The following is a 17,457-nucleotide window of genomic DNA, read 5'->3' as shown; positions in this document are numbered from 1 at the left end:
TGTTATTTTGTCACTTATTGGGAGCAGTAGCTAGTTGGAATATACTAATTACATACACTCTGCCCACCGAGATTGAGGGTAAAAAAAGGAATATTGATTGCGGTGGGATGCGAACAATATAGTTTTTTGGTCGTTCCTCGGTAATGTGATTATATAATAGTTTTAATGTCATTCTAAGTTTGTCGACTGTCTGCAACTTTAAGGTTATTGAACGTTTTTTGGGAGACCTGCATCTTGAGAGTCCGAACCGCATTAATGTTGAGCTGTTGGGCAAAAAATGATTCTGCGAAGACCAGTCGGAACAGGCTGCAACTCCAGCCCTCGGAGCCTGTATCACCTGAGAGACCAGGCGCTGATAAAGAGATGCTACGTAGCATTAAGGTAATGATGGACAACAACAAACTGAAATTGTGACCAAATTTGAGTCAACCATATCGGAACTGGTTAAGAAGGAGGTGGTGACTGCTCTCAAACTGCTGCAAGAAAAAGTCTACCCTGCAAAGTGGAACCATCAGCAATCTGGAGCGCTCCGCTAATGAGCGCTTGGACCAACTAACATGCAGGTGAATGTAGCTATGCTATCTGCTACGGTGGAGTCTCTGGGTAAGAAATGTGAAGAATTTGAGGCACGCTCTAGATGGCAAAATTTTCAACTTGTGGGTCTGTCCGAGGGTCCCCAACCTACAGAGTTTATTGCCAAACCTTTAATGGATTTGCTGGGACTTGACGAGAGACCCACAACAAGTTGCATGCTTAAACCAAATAGGCTAGTGACAATGGCCCCATATAATTGAGAAACCCCTTCCAGAGGTAGATCACAACAGTGTTTTTCCTCATCTTTAAGGTCTCTCATATAAAATATTTTACTGCTAAGATTGTTAAATTAACAGATATTGTTATACACTCCAAAACCAAAAATGTACTAAAATATAGCCTGTCTGTATAGGAGGTAAGGCATATAAACAACTGCAGATCAATCACACAAGCTGAGAGCTTTGAAACTTGGCAAGTTTGTCCTCAGGGAGTTGCTGTACCTACTGGAAAAGACTGGATGTGAATATCGTTATATATGGAATAATTTGAGACATATAAACACATACCTAAATTAGGCGGACATTCAGAAAATGAATATCTAGGCAGAATGTTTTAATTTACTTTAAATGGTTGCTTTGCCAGGGATTATTGTAGAAACAGATATGATGGCTTGTTGGAAGGGTGGGGTTGTGCTGAATCCAGCAGTACCTAATATGTAAATATAGCATGACAAAGGCCTCCAACGCATACTTACATTTGCTCATAGAGAGATGATGAGGTCCATAACACTCTCGCTATATATACAGATGACATACTTTCTTCCAAAATCAAAATTTCACATCATGTATCATTTACTTGTGACACTGATGATCAGAGCCCAAAAGCACACAAGGAGCATGGAGCATCCAGAATGGACCGAGACGAAACAGACATACAGAAGATAATGGAAGCTGTGGAGCGGAGGCAGAATTCCTATGATCTTGATAGCATTCCTGAGGAACAGATCAACAGTGCAAGTGGTCAGGTTGCATCTAAGAAAGTTGCAAAAAAGCTCTCAAGCTTCCTCCAAGATGGTGCAAAGCTTTAGTGAACAACGTCTGGCAAATTCAAAAAGAACAAAGAGCTTCTGGGAGCCAGAGAAAAGAAACCAGTGTGCAACCTTCAAGGACATGAAAACATTGCACACATGTCAGACCTATAAAAAATGACCGAATTCTGTAGTGATTGGGCTCGGGCAATGACCGAGTGCTCCATAGCGCCACCTAACGTGCACCCTGACAATAAAAATGTAATCATTTCCCAACCAATTTTTGAGGGATCATGCGTATCATCTGGAACTGTATCATGCTATTTTTATAAAAAATCTAAAAAAATTATAATTTACGAAATGGCGTATTTCGTGCGAAATGTCTCATATTTCAAAGACGTTTTTGAGGACCTTAGGATCCATGAAAACTCTCCAAATCCTACAGCCATGTGGAGAATATGAAACTCTTTCATCTGAATCCACATTTAGGCTTGAGAGTGGTACGGTTGCTCTATAGCGCCCCCTTAATTGGATTTAGCACTTGGGCACATTTTTGACGGCCTCAATATATACGAAAACTCACAAAAATTGGCGCCCACGTAAACACTGCGGAGCTTTGTGAGTCTGTTCAGCGATTTTGGCCCATACCTATAAGCGGGCTCTGTAGCGCCCCCTAATTTGTGGAAAGGCCTTAACTTGGACATAGTCACTCCAATCTTCACCAAATTTTATACACATATTGCTCTAACCATTGCAAACATCTTTCCCATTTACCTTCATTAGCTCTGCCCAACCAGAAGGTGGCCATTTTGAATTTATGAATTGTCATGTGTTTTACATTCTTTCAAACTCCTCCTAGGCTGTAAGGGCAATCTTCTTGAAACTTGGCTGGTAGTATCTACTGACACTTATGATGAAAAGTTATCCAAAGAATTCTGATAGTGCGAAAATTGTGTGAGTTATAGAGGACCAACTTCCTCTCAGGGTTGTTGAAAGAGGAAGTTGCATATCTGGCCAAGATGTATTACAATTGCCCCCAAACATGACACAGTTGTGTTGCATAGCGGTGTGAGCATCCATGCCAAATTTTGAGTGAATTGGACATTAGATGGCGCCGTTAGAATTTATTTTGTTTTCTTAAATATATTATTTTCTTCCTGTAGGCGGCTATTGAAACAGGAAGTTGTGTATCTGGCCAAGATTTATTCCAATTGCCACCAAATAATGTTCAGCATAGCAACATGAGCATCCATGCCAAATCTTGAGTGAATTGGACATTACATGGGGCTGTAATAATTTTTTTTAAAATTCATTACCCACATACGCATATTGCTCTAACCATTGCAAACATCTTTCCCATTTACCTTCATTAGCTCCGCCCAACCAGAAGGCGGCCATTTTGAATTTATGAATTGTCATGTGTTTTACATCCTTTCGAACTCCTCCTAGGCCGTAACTGCAATCTTCTTGAAACTTGGCAGGTAGTATCTACTGACACTCACAATTAAAAGTTATCCAAAGAATTCTGAATTTGGATTTTGAATCAAATGCTATAAATTGTAACTGTATTTCTTTCACCACAAATGCCTATCTGACCGAATAGATCATTTATTGGGGTGACTGTGGCTCAGCGGTAGAGCGGTTGCCTGCCAATTGGAAGGTTGGTGGTTCGATCCCTGGCCCTGCAGTCCCCTGTCGAAGTGTCCTTGGGAAACACATTGAACCCTGATTTACCCCTGATGCGCATCGGAGTGTGAATGTGTGTGCATGTTTATCTGATGAGGCATCCTTGGCCACGGGCTGTGTCTCAAATCGCGCACTTCTGTACTAAATACTAACTTTTTGAGTACAGCGTTCCGTTCACATTGTTGAAGTGCGGTCAAATGCAGTGCACTTAAAATACCCGGATGGTGCACTCAAACCGGTCTCAGAGATAGTGTAGATCGATGGACACTTTCCCCACCTCAACGTCGCCTCTTGGCTACGTAGCGGAAGGGGCGGAGCTAACAACCGTTGAAAACTAGATGCGGCGGCCGAAACGCGTATAGCGAGACCGACGGAGCACACAAAAGTTGAACGTGAGTGTTTTTTGCATACATATAGCCACTTGTAAATGTATATTTGGTTAATTTACAGTCGATAAAATTTTTGTACCACGAATATAACGTTTATTAGTACCGTAATTGACTTGCTAGCAAGCCAACCTTAGCTAGCAACAGCGGCAGTTTAACCAAGATTGGCAATAGTTATCTAACGTACTTTATTTGTAGTATATTGTTGTTTGTGTTAAACTTTCGTCCCATTGTAGACGTTTTAGTGTTAGATGTATGATCTTAACAAGTTGTACATAATCGATGTGAGCGTTAGCTCAGCGAAATAGCGATCAGCTGATTGTCAGTAACGTTACAGAGCGAACGTATCCACTGTTTCTGCTCCACCGAGTATTCCTGTTTATACTGCCTCCACCTGATGTGTATATACTGCCTCCACCTGATGTATATCCTGTTTATACTGCCTCCACCTGATGTGTATATACTGCCTCCACCTGATGTATATCCTGTTTATACTGCCTCCCCCTGATGATTATCCTGTATAACCCGTCTCTTCAGGGACCAACGAGGAATAGAGGTCCATCATTTAGGGGTGACGATGGCCATCATACCGTAGAAGGATCCCCTGGAGAGTCTGGAATCCCCCCTCATGTCCCTGTCCCCATCAGACTAGCTACGGCCTGGGGGGAGCCTGCAGAACTACAAGCACATTTTTAGATAAAATTATATTAAAAGTATTTAACTTTGTTATCTTTTGTATTACACGTTGCGACTGTAGCAAACAATAATGAATAGGAACGGGTCTATTTAAATTCAATTCTGTTACTCTCTTGCTTTCACTATTGTTGTCACGCATGAAGACCATTTTAGAACAAAAATACAACTTATAAAAGATGTAATGATGGTTTGTCTATTAGGTAAGTGTAGGTATGTTATATTGTTATTATATTGTTATTATATAATATAAGTTGTAAGGGTAATGCTTTATACCAACAGTCTTATCTCTGGCCACAAGGATGTCCTCATGAAACCGTTGACATTAAAATGACAGTAACGTATGATGATATATTTTACTTATTTTTTTTGGAGCAGAAACATAAGCATATACATAAAAGAGTGGACTGCAAAGAATAGGTTTATAATAATATTAAGAGTGATAACAAGAACGAATATTACGATACAGTGTGTGTACTGTTTGAAGCTAATGGGGGGGTGACATGACGCGGTGTCGCAATCGTCATCCTGGCGTGACACGGAGCAAATACATCACATTTATAAATAAATATTATTTTATTTAAGCTGCAGTGGGAGTTCTGGAAAACGTGGACTAGCCAAAAAATTTGAACAAGCACACCTTACAGGTCCCTCCCCTTGCCTCTGCTGCTCTACAGCCCCCCCCCCCCTCCACAGCTCCTCCCCCCACAGCGAGCTTGCCGTGAACGCGCAGGCTAGTAAGCAGGGCCACCGATGCTTTCCACATCCTCATGGACAGTAGAGGGATTATCTGAGGAGGGTATAGCTTATGTAAAAAAAATTGCTTATTTAAATATTTGTATATAAAAGTGTTGTAAATTTTTCAATAAAGGGTTTAAAATTATTTTTTATGTAATCGCTCACACTTTGTGTGAACACGTAGCACGTTACACATACATTACTGAATTACCTTTGGATCAATTAAAACAGTACACTTTCAGTAGGAAGATGAATCAGTGAGGAAGCTCAATAAGCCAAGGAATAACAACATATTGAATATACTTAGGTTTTATTTTGCTATGGGTAAAATAAATCAGCTTTTTTTTTGCAAGTACTACTGCACAAGGAAATCCTGAACATTTTGATTTGGACTGAAGACGATTCCTTCACGTGCCTCTGAGTCTGGGCCATGTCTGACCTGTTGAAGGAGCACAAAGAATGTGTGTCAGACATTTGATTTACAAATTACATCCTCAGGGGAGAAAACTGTATGTAAAAAATAATCAAATAGAAGTCTGCCTTGCCAAACGTTGACAGGGACAGCGCACATAAAAGTAGTTTAAACCATACTACAGTTATTGTGATCAACAAAAACACCTTTTGGCTTACTAATGAGGCATCGAAACAATATTACTTATACTGAGTGAAGGAGTTAGCAATTAAAGTTAATCTTTCACCTGCTCAACAGTCCTGCGTGCTACAAGCTACCTGTAAGATTTAGCAACAAGCACAGAGTTAAATGAGATTTGCGCTATCACCAGTGTACTGTAACCATCAATCTTAGTTGTGTACGCTTGTTCTTAAAAATTAAACACTCGCAGGGATACTTACATGTCGAGCAGAAATGTGGCTAACGCTAGCTCGAATCCGTGTTGAATCCTTCCAGTAGGCGTAGCCCCTCCACCTCTGAAAAGCCGCTCAGTGGACCCTCGTTTTATTTCGGGCTCGGTTTAATTCTGTCTTTTTATTCCGCTTTTCATCATCGAGACTCTTCTCTGTTTTCCCCTTCTTGTTTTCTGAGCAGTGTCACTCGGAAATGGCAGTTTTCCTGAAAGTTGTTTCTCCCCGCGATTAGCACAGCTGCAGTGCACTAGCAATCTTGACTGTTACGCGCTGTGCGGTGGGAGGGGTATGAGCAGCGCGTAACCGAGTGATTGACACTGCTAAGCACAGTCCTCTTGACCTGATTGGCTGTTTCTGACCGGAGAGCGTGTTTTTCGAAGTGGCACAGGAGCACAGAGAGGACAGGACCTTGATTTTTTCACAGATTATCTGTCTCTTATTCTACTGTCACATAGTGACAGTTTTAACAATATGTAAAAATACATTTTTACAAAAGTTACCTACTGAAGCTTAATAAAATAAAATATCAAAAACAAAGCAGGAATATTTTTTCGCGAAACACAATAGACTGGAATGCTCTCCCCTGGTGAAATTCCTAATTGTACAGAAGAAGAGGATAAATGTGATCGTCATTTCCGGTAAGTGCCATGAAGTGCGCGATTTGAGACACACCTCTGTCAAAATTACCACTATGCAAGATAGTACGTAGTGCACAAGTGTACTTCTGTAAGTGCACTAAGGGAAGTGCGCGATTTGAGACACAGCCACGGTGTGTGAATGTAAAAGCACTTTGAGTAGTCGTTAAAACTAGAGTACTCCGCCATCATTACTTTAAGAAATGAAGGGCAGTCGCTCTGGAAAATTGTCCCCAGTTGTAGTTGGCTTTAAACTTTTCAGGCTGACATGTTTTGAGTTATTTCACCATTTTTTGTTAAGTAAATTATTCTGCATGTGTTCATCATAGTTTTGATGTCTTCAGGGATAATCTACAATGTAAATGGTCATGAAAATAAAGGAAACTCATTGAATGTTTTGGCCTGTACTGCATATACACACACACACACACACACACTTCCTGTAGAGCTAATGTGAGGCACCGGGTAAAACAACCGGGTCAAGGTGCTGGACCACACCATATTCTGCGATGACTACAAGTACACTCATCTATCGTGTTAAGCAGCTAATGCACTCCCTGACTCTTATCAGCCTCAGATGATAGTTTATCAAACAAGGAAAAACCCGGCAGTGTCTATCACTGCAGACTGCAGGACACATTACTCTAAGGCGCACATTTGTGTTCACTTCTGGCTCAGACATGTCAAACATATCGTCTGCTGTTAATTCAGGAGGTATTGGTATTTTCTACCAGTGTTCGATTTTGAGCAACACGTCCGGATAGATAAGATGCTATAGACATAGATAATAGATAACTCATGTATCGGCGTGCTGAGACCATTGCGAGTCAGACTACACTGCACAAAGGCACGGGATCCTTTCTAGACAATTTGAAACAACTGTGACAAAGCAAGCACAGGACATTCATGTGAACGCCATTAGCAAACAGTTTAGATTCAGTTGCGTCAACTCACGGTGAGATGGTTGCGGCGGTTTATATCGCACATGGAAGGAGGTCGTGCAAACGTGGCACAACACACTTGCATCGGGACAAGAACCCTGACGGCCAACAATGAGCCCTTTGGGTAGGACGGGCTCGTATATGAGTGTTAAATGCTTGAGAGCAAAGTGAGAGCTACGCAGAGGCGCGGGGGAACACATGGGAAAAACAAAATCTCTAGCGATACATGTCGGGGTTCCACACTACCAGTCACATGAGGGGTCCAACCAACCACAACTCAGTGATATCTCAACCGCTGGAAGCGGCCCTGGACACTGCTCATAATCTAGGATACGGACAAGGCAGCGAGGACGGAGATAGTTTATATGAATGAGAAGGATATGATAGGTACTACGGATAGTATATATATGACGATTAAGTACTAGGATCGATAAGGATATCACAGCAGTATAGATATTATTTCAGACGCGGTTAGGGGAAGGATAAGGATGTACTCGGCAGGTGGGCGCTCGCCATCACCCACGGCAGGTCGCGCGGCGGGGGGGGGACGAGGGCACACACTTCTGAGGCCATGTTTACCTAACAGGAAACGAATTTGGCAGCACTGTGGACTGTAGTGGGCGTGTGCCTGTCCAACAACGGGGACGGGCAGGTCCGGCGCTGGGGACAGGACAAACGCGTCGCAACAACAGTGGACGTCGTGGAGTCTCTGCATTCTGGGTGAGGGACACTCTGTCCAACAGTGACGGGCGGGGACAACGAGGGGTCTAATCGCCAGAATAGGGGACAACTGCTCCAACAGACGGGATGGTACAGCATGTGGGTGGGCAGCGGCCATGAGGTCACATATACATGTGCAAACAGGAACGGGGGAGCATGCGGTTTCTATCGCCAGACGAGTGACAACTCGCCAACAGACGGGACGTCAGGTTATGATCGCCAGTAGTCGGCCACAATCTGTCAAGGCAGGAGTCGGGAACAGGCAGTGCGCCTCGCCTGATGTGTGGTAGACAACACCCCGCCGCTGGCCAACAGGACGCTAGACGCGCAGGCGCTTCGATGCCTGATGAGGACACTCTATCAAACAGGGAACTGGTGTGTGACAGCAGGAGTTTTCTATCCCAGATGCACGGCGCACACCCTTCCAACGTGGGACAGCGGGAAGCAGGGTTTCTCAGTGCCAAATGGATGGACTACTCCGTCCCACACAATACGGGTACAGGCAAGGTTTTCTGTCATCGTCGCGAGATGACGCGACACACTAGCGGGTCACAACGATGGGGGTAGACATGCGGGTTCTATACACGGCCTGATACAGGATGAACTCTGAATCTCTCTCAGTACGTGAGGGACAAGCAAGGCGGTTTCATCGCGTAGAATGATGGACAACTCTGTGATTCTAGTACACGGCGTGCGTAATAACAAGGATTTCACAATCCGCGCGAGAGGGAACAGGGACGAGACATCTGCCTCAGACAGACCGAGAGCAACAACGTTTGTATCGGGCGCCGTCGATAGGGACAAACTCTGTCCAACAGTACGGTTGGGGACACAGGGTTTCTATCGCCAGATGAGGGAACGTCTGTCCACAGGCGGGGGGACACATGGTTTTCATTGCCAGATGAGGGACATATCTGCCCAACAGGACGGTGTGGGCCAGCGGGAAACACCACGTAGAATAGATCCTCACTCAAGACACGTCTCGCGCTGATCGAGGAGGATCCCACTGACGACTGTCCTCTGGCGGCTGTGCCAGGGAGTGGAAAAAACCCCCCTCTGGGGAAACCCCCTCATTGTCCGAGTCGGGACTGTGAAAGTGTGCATAAATATAAAATGTCGTCACAGTATTACACAATTGACTGGCGACTACGTGAATAGCTAACGCATAGCACTCATGCTACACACACGCCGGACTGTGAGGTTCTCCTCATCAGCGATCGAACCCAGCTTGTCCCCCGTCACGGTTGGCTCAGAGCGCCACGACTAAACGCCACCAGGAGCGAAATTATTTTGCACCAAATGTATTGCAAGAAGAGGCAGCGCGACACTCGAGAGCGCGCGACTCGCCACGGTGTGATGTGTAATAGCACCACTGCATACGAATATAGGACACAGATAAATATGATATATGTGACATTAAAGCTCGCGTTCTCACGATTCCAGTAGGTTCGATCAGCTGAGTTGTGTAGACGGAAACTGACTGAACGGGGGGGCTAAAAAAGTGGTCTACAGAATTTCACACATCTATATCGAGGCAGATCCATTTACTCTCTCTCGCCTCACCATCTTTCCCGCGATTTTCTCGGTTCTATATTTTATAACAACAAAATTGTGGCACATATGAGATATCTAAAAACAAAGTCTTATGACACAGGTTGTGGAGTACGGCCCAGCTCAACTAAACACAACATTATATTGTGCACACACAGATCTAGCCCAAGATGCGGCGGACGTGAGCCACCCTCCGGTAACGTAACGTGTGTTTACCCCAACTTGCTTTACAGCCTATCGCAGGACCTGGTGACCAAGCTGGTCCCCACTCATTGTGGCTCCAGGCCATGGCGTATACGCCGGGAGAGGCTCGCAGTCCGGGGCGGAGCAACGGGGCCATGGTTTGTTCCACTGTGCACTCCATCTCTGCTTGCTGTCCACGGGCCTCCCGTAGATTACTCCGCTCGGGGGGCCGCCCTCCACGGTCGTCACTGGTACATCCGCTCTGCCTCTCACCCTCCAGGTCTTGATCACACTTCCCTTTACTGTGGGCGGCACTACAGATGACAGAGAAAGACGATCAGGGCGGTGAGGGGATGCGACTTAAACTACAGACACACCAGGTAGGGGGTCGTTCAGTTAACGCTAGTACGCGGGACGGTAGCGGGGTGCAGGCGTACATTTGGACAGACGACAGGGGGCGGCGTCATACATTCAATGGTAACAGAACTAGAGAGTCAAAGGAAATTGCGGATGCAGGAGGTGTAGTGAGACGCTACGGACAAGCGGGTCACACGGACCACACCGCTAGGAGGATGCGTAACAACTGGGCACGCCATTGTAGGATATGACAAACCCCTTGACGCGAGGACTCGCCAAGCAAGGGCAGAATGCGCTGCCTGATCAAAGCGACAGCAGGTGTCGTTTGGGACAGGAGCAAGCATAAGACTGCAGGCATAGACCTCAGCCCTGCTGGGCCTAGGAGTGAAGACGTGCAATAATTAAACTACCAGATTTAGAGTGGTGGTTACGAGTACCTGCCTGTGGACCTCAACTGTGGCCGTGAGTGTGGTTAAAGGCTATGCTAACCCAGATCGGAGAGAGATGAGAAAAGCCGAGTAAATGAAGCGGAGACGTAGCGACTATTCTCTTTGCTGGCAACAACACAAAAGTCCAACTGTCCAAAGACTAGGGGCGGACTGTCTTCGGCCTTAGGGAGCCCCAGGGGGGGAAAGACGCGCCCGTGCTATCCACGGTTGCTGGTCTTGGTACGTCTGAATTCTTCTTCGGAGGCCTCGCAGCAACCTTGTTCCTGGACTCAGATCTAGAACGGTAGCAGACACAGGCATAAGCAACCCGGTCGTTACATGAAATCTCGGTAATTGAACCAGGTCCAGGTGGGCGGCGGTGCCCAGGGGAGAGCGGTTGCTCCTACGGTGCGCGCATGCGAGTGTGAATGAGGTGTGAACTGTCTTATCGGAGACAGGGGTGTAATGTGGTGGGTTGGATCGGAGGGCGGTGGGGAGAGGGGTGTTGAATGTTGAGCGGAGGAGCAGTGTGGTAGATGTGTGTGAAATGTTTATGTCTGAAATGACAGTTCGGTCACCTTTACGGCACCCCGGCCACATTGTACAAGGGTCGTGACATGGGAATGTTTCACTAGTCTGGATGGTAAAGCGCTTTGAGGAGGGGGGTATACACACTACAAACGATATTACATAACAGTGCACATTTACAGGGGTGGGGAAAGAAGTGCTGACAGAAAACAAACTACTACATCTGATAGGCTGGGCTACATACACCTAGAAATGCAAACATCAACAGGTAGCACAGTGTCGTAGCGAGGATCTTTCAACATTATTTGACGATCCACAATGAATACGCCTTATCCTACATGACGGTAGGAAAGGACACTAGTGACAGCTTTGTAAGACTTACCCTTTCTCTCACCGTCTTTTCACGGCGGGTCTGTCTTCGCGAGGGCCGCTGCCAACCACGGGTGACCTGGGAACGCAAAAAAAAAACAGTATCAAAACGGTAGCAGACAATCATGAGCAGCCGTTGTACGGAGGGAATTCTCACGAAAAGGAAGATGCAGAAGTGCATGTGTAAGGATTGTATCGGACAGTTAACTGCCATAAGAAGGACACACAGATTACTGTAAGCGGGAGCGGGGGGAACAACGATGAAAAGCACAAAGGAGGAAAGGGGGACAAATTCAATAGGCAGGCACGGGGGGTAGTCCTACGCTACTAAGGGTGAGAAAACGCGGGGCAGGGGGCCGGGGGGAAAAGCAGGGGGGGGGGAAGTGAAAGAAGAAGAGCAGGGAAACTCACCATCGCCATCGCATGCCAGCGCCACGAGGGGCTCGAGTCGCGGGTGGCGGACAGCGGTCAGAACCTCCATCATGAAAAACCAGCAGGCAAAACCGACAACCCTCCTATGCAGTTAGAAGACAACCTAGGGAATGCAACGGTATGCAAATATGATTAATATTGATACTGAGAGTTTACACTAGGGGATAGGCACTGGTGTCACTTTGAAGTCCACACCAGCCTCTTACAACCACTGATAGCCTGACAAACCCCTTAACGGCTACAATAATTTGGCGGCTGTTAAACTATTTCCATATATTTTCTGATTTCTGTTTTAAAAAGCAATAAAATAACGCTGACTATGGCTAGACCACTGTTTTGGGCCTGTGTGCAGTTTGCCCCGGGGCACACAGCCCAAGTCCTGCTTTCAATATCAAGTTACATAAGTAAGTAATGTCCCCAACCCATTGCCGTGGCTCGCAGACAGTCACATAGAGCGTTTAATGGTCGCTTTAGAATATAAACCTTTGTAGCCCAGTTTTTAAGAACTTACCCATTGCGTCCACTTGCTTGGTCGTTTTACTTCTTTTCCTTCTTCTGTGAGGGCCGCTTCCCAACCGTGTTCCTTGACTCAGAGCTAACTGTAGAATAGCAACATTAGCAACCATTATTAAACCCATGTAGAATGAATAATCTGGTTCCATTTGTCAACTACATTCTGACAGCTGGCTACTACAACTTATATTTCAAAAGTCAAAACTGTGTTTTTAAACGAAGCAGCAGTGTGTACTAGGATATTACAATATGATATACTATCATTGATACTATCATAATTTTCAAAAGCGGAGTTCTGGTGAATTTCATATAAATACATTTCACTCACCATCTACTACATCTGAACTCACCATCTTCACTGAGGGACTCAAGTCTCCTTTTGGGACAAGAGGTCATAACCTCCTCTGTAAAAACACCATCAAACAAAAACGTGCACCTTATCCTATGCATAAATGAAAGACAACCTAGTGAATGCCTTAACTTTAGTCTGCAAAAGGCGATACAATGATTTGCGACATGAGAGTTTCCCCAGTGGTATGCACTGGTGTCACTGTTTCAAGTCACGTGTTTATTACACACGTATAAGCATATAACGAGCATGCCTCTGATATCAGTTGGTTGACCCTGTCAGAGGTCTTAAATTCATCCTGGTATGAGCACTGATGTCTGATTTAGAGATAAAGTACTGAACACTTACAAATTTATATGTGTTCCTAACATTCTGACCACCTCCCATGCATGTAAGATATGGATATGAAAAATTGAGTTGACTACTTAACAAATGTAGTAAACATTATAAGAACTTTGAAGGTGGAGCGCTTTAGAATTTGGTGCTTTTGGGCCTTTTTTTTGGCCACCACACCCTCTACTCTGAAGCTAAAATCCAACTGTGCCACTGTAGATCTCCTCTGGCTCTAGCACCGTGGCCGCATGTCAGAAGAACAAGTGATAGTGTTGATCCTCATGTTTAGACGCATGTATCAAGTATCTGTATCGAATTCCTTTCACTGCCAGTGCAGCTTGATTATCTCTCAGGACGTCTTCCCTCTCAGCACCGTTAGCCACGTACAGGGGTCCATTCCCAACCTTTCTCACACGCATTGGCCTCCCTCTATTTACATCTAAAACAGAAAAGGGGAATATTACTGTTGCCTATGTGTGACTGATTTAAAATTTCGTTGCACACTGAACTTTTGGTAGCAGTCTGGAGCCCTGGGATACTGTATGTGGACTAGGGCAGCAACACACCAATTGTTCATTATCGATTAATCTGCTCGTAGGGAAAGATGAACAATATGACAGCACGTTATAGTTTAGAGACCAAGATGTCCAGACGGGGCATTTTCCTTTGAAATGCTGACAGTTGCTTGTACTGATACGCAAAACTCTAAAGTATCTAACTTTTTTGCTAAGAAAAAAACCGAGCAAGACGAAACCGAATAGGTCCAGTGCATCCATACGCAGGAGACCCCCCACCCTCCAGGAGGATCATTGTGGTCTTTCCCGTGAAGGTGGAGGCCCCTTTTCCATTGTGTACAGAAGGCTTCGATGTTAATCGGGTTCATCTGCTGCCATAATCAACCCGAGTAATCACTCTGACTCCTCAAAGTCCAGTCCACTGTACGGATAAAAAGCATAATCATGAAAACATCCCGTCACTTTCAAGTCTAACTTTAGCAGACCATTCAACTATAGTTTTCTTAAAAGATGCTGATGCCGGGGGGCTCAGCTTTGATATTTACAACAACGTAATAACTAAGTTGTTGGAACTAGACAGACCTTCTAGCATACTGGTGTTGGGATTTAGGCAAATGGTAAGCTATTTTGTTTTGAAATTGTTTGCCACAGTCAGACTTAAAAACATGCCACTACATTGTGTGTGCAACTAACTTACTTTACCCACAGTCAAACCCATCACCACTTAAACATGGGTGGCATATCTGCATGAACAGATAACAGCCCTGCATTTTACTCATACTATTTCATCCAGCACAGTCTAAGGACTGCATCCTTTCACTTGCATTTTGTTATCCATTTGGGGTATGGATATTACCGTCATTCATGATGGTGGATATGAGTGGTGATAGTGGGTATGCGGAGGGTTTTTTCCAGAAAATAGTAATACGAGCTAACTAATAACAGGGCTAGAGAATCTTAAAGCGCCATATTCTGCTCTTTTTCAGGTTCATTGAACGGGTAGTTGTTGGGGTTGTACCAGATAGGCTTCGCATGGTGGCATGTGCAAAAAACACCATATTTTTGTTGTACTGCACTTGCTGCAGATCCGTTTTCACCCTTTGTGTTTCAGGTCACTGTTTTAGCTCTAGAGTGACACATCTGACTTCTATACTGATCGTTGTTTGGGAATTACTTTCTGTCGATTTAGGGTCAACTAGTGATGTTGTGCAGTGTTTTGCCATTGAACGGCTAGCATGCTAGTCTAGCAGTGTTACAGGTAGCCCCTGCTTGCTATGAGAGAGAGCCGTGCATCTGTTTGACAGCTCCCCCGGAGACTGAAGACAGAGTACATTCATAAACCTTATCTCACTCAGACACCATTGATAGTTTCTCTCCCAAGTTTGTATGTGTGTAGAAACACACGAAGACACGAAAACAACACCCAATACCAGAAAAGTATTTTTTTTCATATATGGGCACTTTACTTTTTTACAATATGTTCTACATTATAACAAAACAATTCTCAGTGCATCCTTTGTGCATATCGTTAACTATGTTAAAAAAGCACCATTGGCTTTTGCTTGCTTCTAGATCTGGCCCCTCCCCCTCTCACCCTGAGGACCAGAGACAGAGAGCAGCCGAGCTTGGCAGGCTAAAATGTGCCATACAACTCATAAATCACACCAAGTTCAAAGTAGCACTATTTTGGGGACTGTCTTTGGCTTTCAAATAAACAAACAACAATTCCCGAATTTCAAGGACGCCTAATCTCCCACACTTTAACGCACCACCAGACACAAGTGCGATACAGGAGCGTGGTCTTCTTATGGTCAGCTATTACTATAAACAAGACATGTCTGTATACTTGTGTGTCCCTATTTGGGGAAAGTTTATCCAGGCCTTCAGCAGACTCCATGCAAAACGGTTTTAGACTTGGGGATTCTTTTCTGTTATTGTATTAAATTGCTGTGAGTTGTCAGAACATACGTAGCCTACTCTCTGAGATTATTCCTTCGAGCGCTGCGCAAACAGAACTATCAGATTGACTAGGCAGATAAATCCATTTTCACAACCCCCCTTGGTCAGTTTTAATTAAGTCACCAAATACCTCTGTCCTCTCTCTGTCTTCACACCACAGAATGGTCTGGTTTTGGTGGTTTATGACGCAGAAGTATTTGCTACTTAGCTTCTCCTACGACCAGGAGGTTCATACTTCCAGGACCTCATAATGCTGATGTCTGATATCACCATTTGTCATTGTTATATTTTGTGATTGCTTCTGATCTACAGCTCTCTGTCATGTAAATACTGTAGTACAATGTCTTCCTCTGATGTGAAGTATCCTACACTGTAAGTCATAGTACGTACGTGGACCTTGCATATTGAGTTGTTTGGATAAATCTTTTATACAAGACACATACCCTGTGTTTTTTCTCAACTCCCAGCAATTTTCTGGACCTAAAACCAAAAAGATATTAAACGTTATAACGACCATGAAGCACGCTCCTAGATTAAAAATAAAACTTGTTTGCTGTTAACGCTTAATCGGCAGTGTCTCCTCGTAGTGGTCCTATACACATTTAAGTTTACACTCTTTTTCCCCCCACAATGTCATTGATAGCCCATAAACCAAATTAACATTTGACTCATAAGCCTGTAGAGCACACATAAAACACTTCTCTTCAAAAACCCCTTTCAAGTATTTCACAAACTAGTCTTTAAAAACAAATCAGACTAATATAAAACTTGAAAAGTTTTAAATGGAGTTATACATGTGTCCACTTTATTTTAGAAATAATATATACTGGAACTTTAAATGTTCACTCAATGTTGTTAAAAGCTGATAATCTCTAAACAAATAGATGTCAATAGTTATACAAAAAATAGTGCATGACGAATTAGAGTTCTAGTTAAATTTACTAGAACTGTCAACTCCGTTCCTGCAATAAAAAGTCTAAAACCTTGCCAAATAATTAGCTCAACCACATTATTACATGTGGAGGCTCAATAGACTTGATAGATCTTACCTGCGACCAAGTTTAAAAGTCGTCCCTTTTCCTAGCTGAGTCGCCCGTCTTCAAATCTAGCAGCCGCTAGCTGTATCGTCTCCTTCCCAGAGTGTGCTGCTGCAGCCTTGAAACCTGTCTCACACTCCTCTCGCCTCATGCCCTCACTCTGACTTCAGTCCGCGTGCAGGTGGGGGAAGCTAAGCTTTCTGTGGACCCTGCATTGACCTGCTCCACAGAAGCTGCCCTTCCCCCACCTGTTTTTCTTATTGCTGAGTATCAGGGGGGGCGGCCTCCCCCTGATGGCCCATTAATTACGTGGCAGTTGCAGCAGCAGAAAGACCACACAATATTCACCTCTGACCGCAGGCCTGTTTTACAGGCTGCAGGGGCATAAATCACAACGATCACGGCAAATAACAATTTTACATTAAAGTCTCGCGCTTCAATGCAACGTTTAATCATATATATTTATTTTAAGCGTGGTTTGAAGAAGTACTTTTTAACTTAAGTAAATTTAAAAAAGAACAATGATTTGGAACGGGGATGCTTTACATTCATAGAATCACAGCCTGCATTTGTATGTCTAACCCATGTTTCATCCTTTAAATTTATATGTTTTTATTTCTCTCGTTCACGTGTCTATGAATTTATTTCACTTTACACCTTATTGAACTTGAAGATTGTC

At 44.2% G+C, this 17,457-nt stretch overlaps 1 long non-coding RNA gene across 1 annotated transcript in view; it reads right to left on the bottom strand.

Moving 5' to 3' along the window:
• LOC116686593 (uncharacterized) overlaps positions 1-16,800 on the bottom strand; it is a 17,189-nt gene extending 389 nt beyond the window's left edge. Inside the window, exons 1-2 of the long non-coding RNA XR_004331302.1 lie at positions 16,791-16,800; positions 347-352 (exon numbers count right to left, since the gene is read on the bottom strand). This is a non-coding gene — a long non-coding RNA (uncharacterized LOC116686593). The remainder of the gene's footprint in view (positions 1-346; positions 353-16,790) is intronic.
• Between the last annotated feature and the right edge of the window lie 657 nt (positions 16,801-17,457).

This window comes from Etheostoma spectabile, unplaced genomic scaffold (assembly GCF_008692095.1).
Source record: "Etheostoma spectabile isolate EspeVRDwgs_2016 unplaced genomic scaffold, UIUC_Espe_1.0 scaffold395, whole genome shotgun sequence".
Lineage (NCBI taxonomy): Eukaryota > Metazoa > Chordata > Actinopteri > Perciformes > Percidae > Etheostoma > Etheostoma spectabile.
Note: the sequence above shows the minus strand (reverse complement) of the source record. Positions and strands in the feature narration are given on the sequence as shown.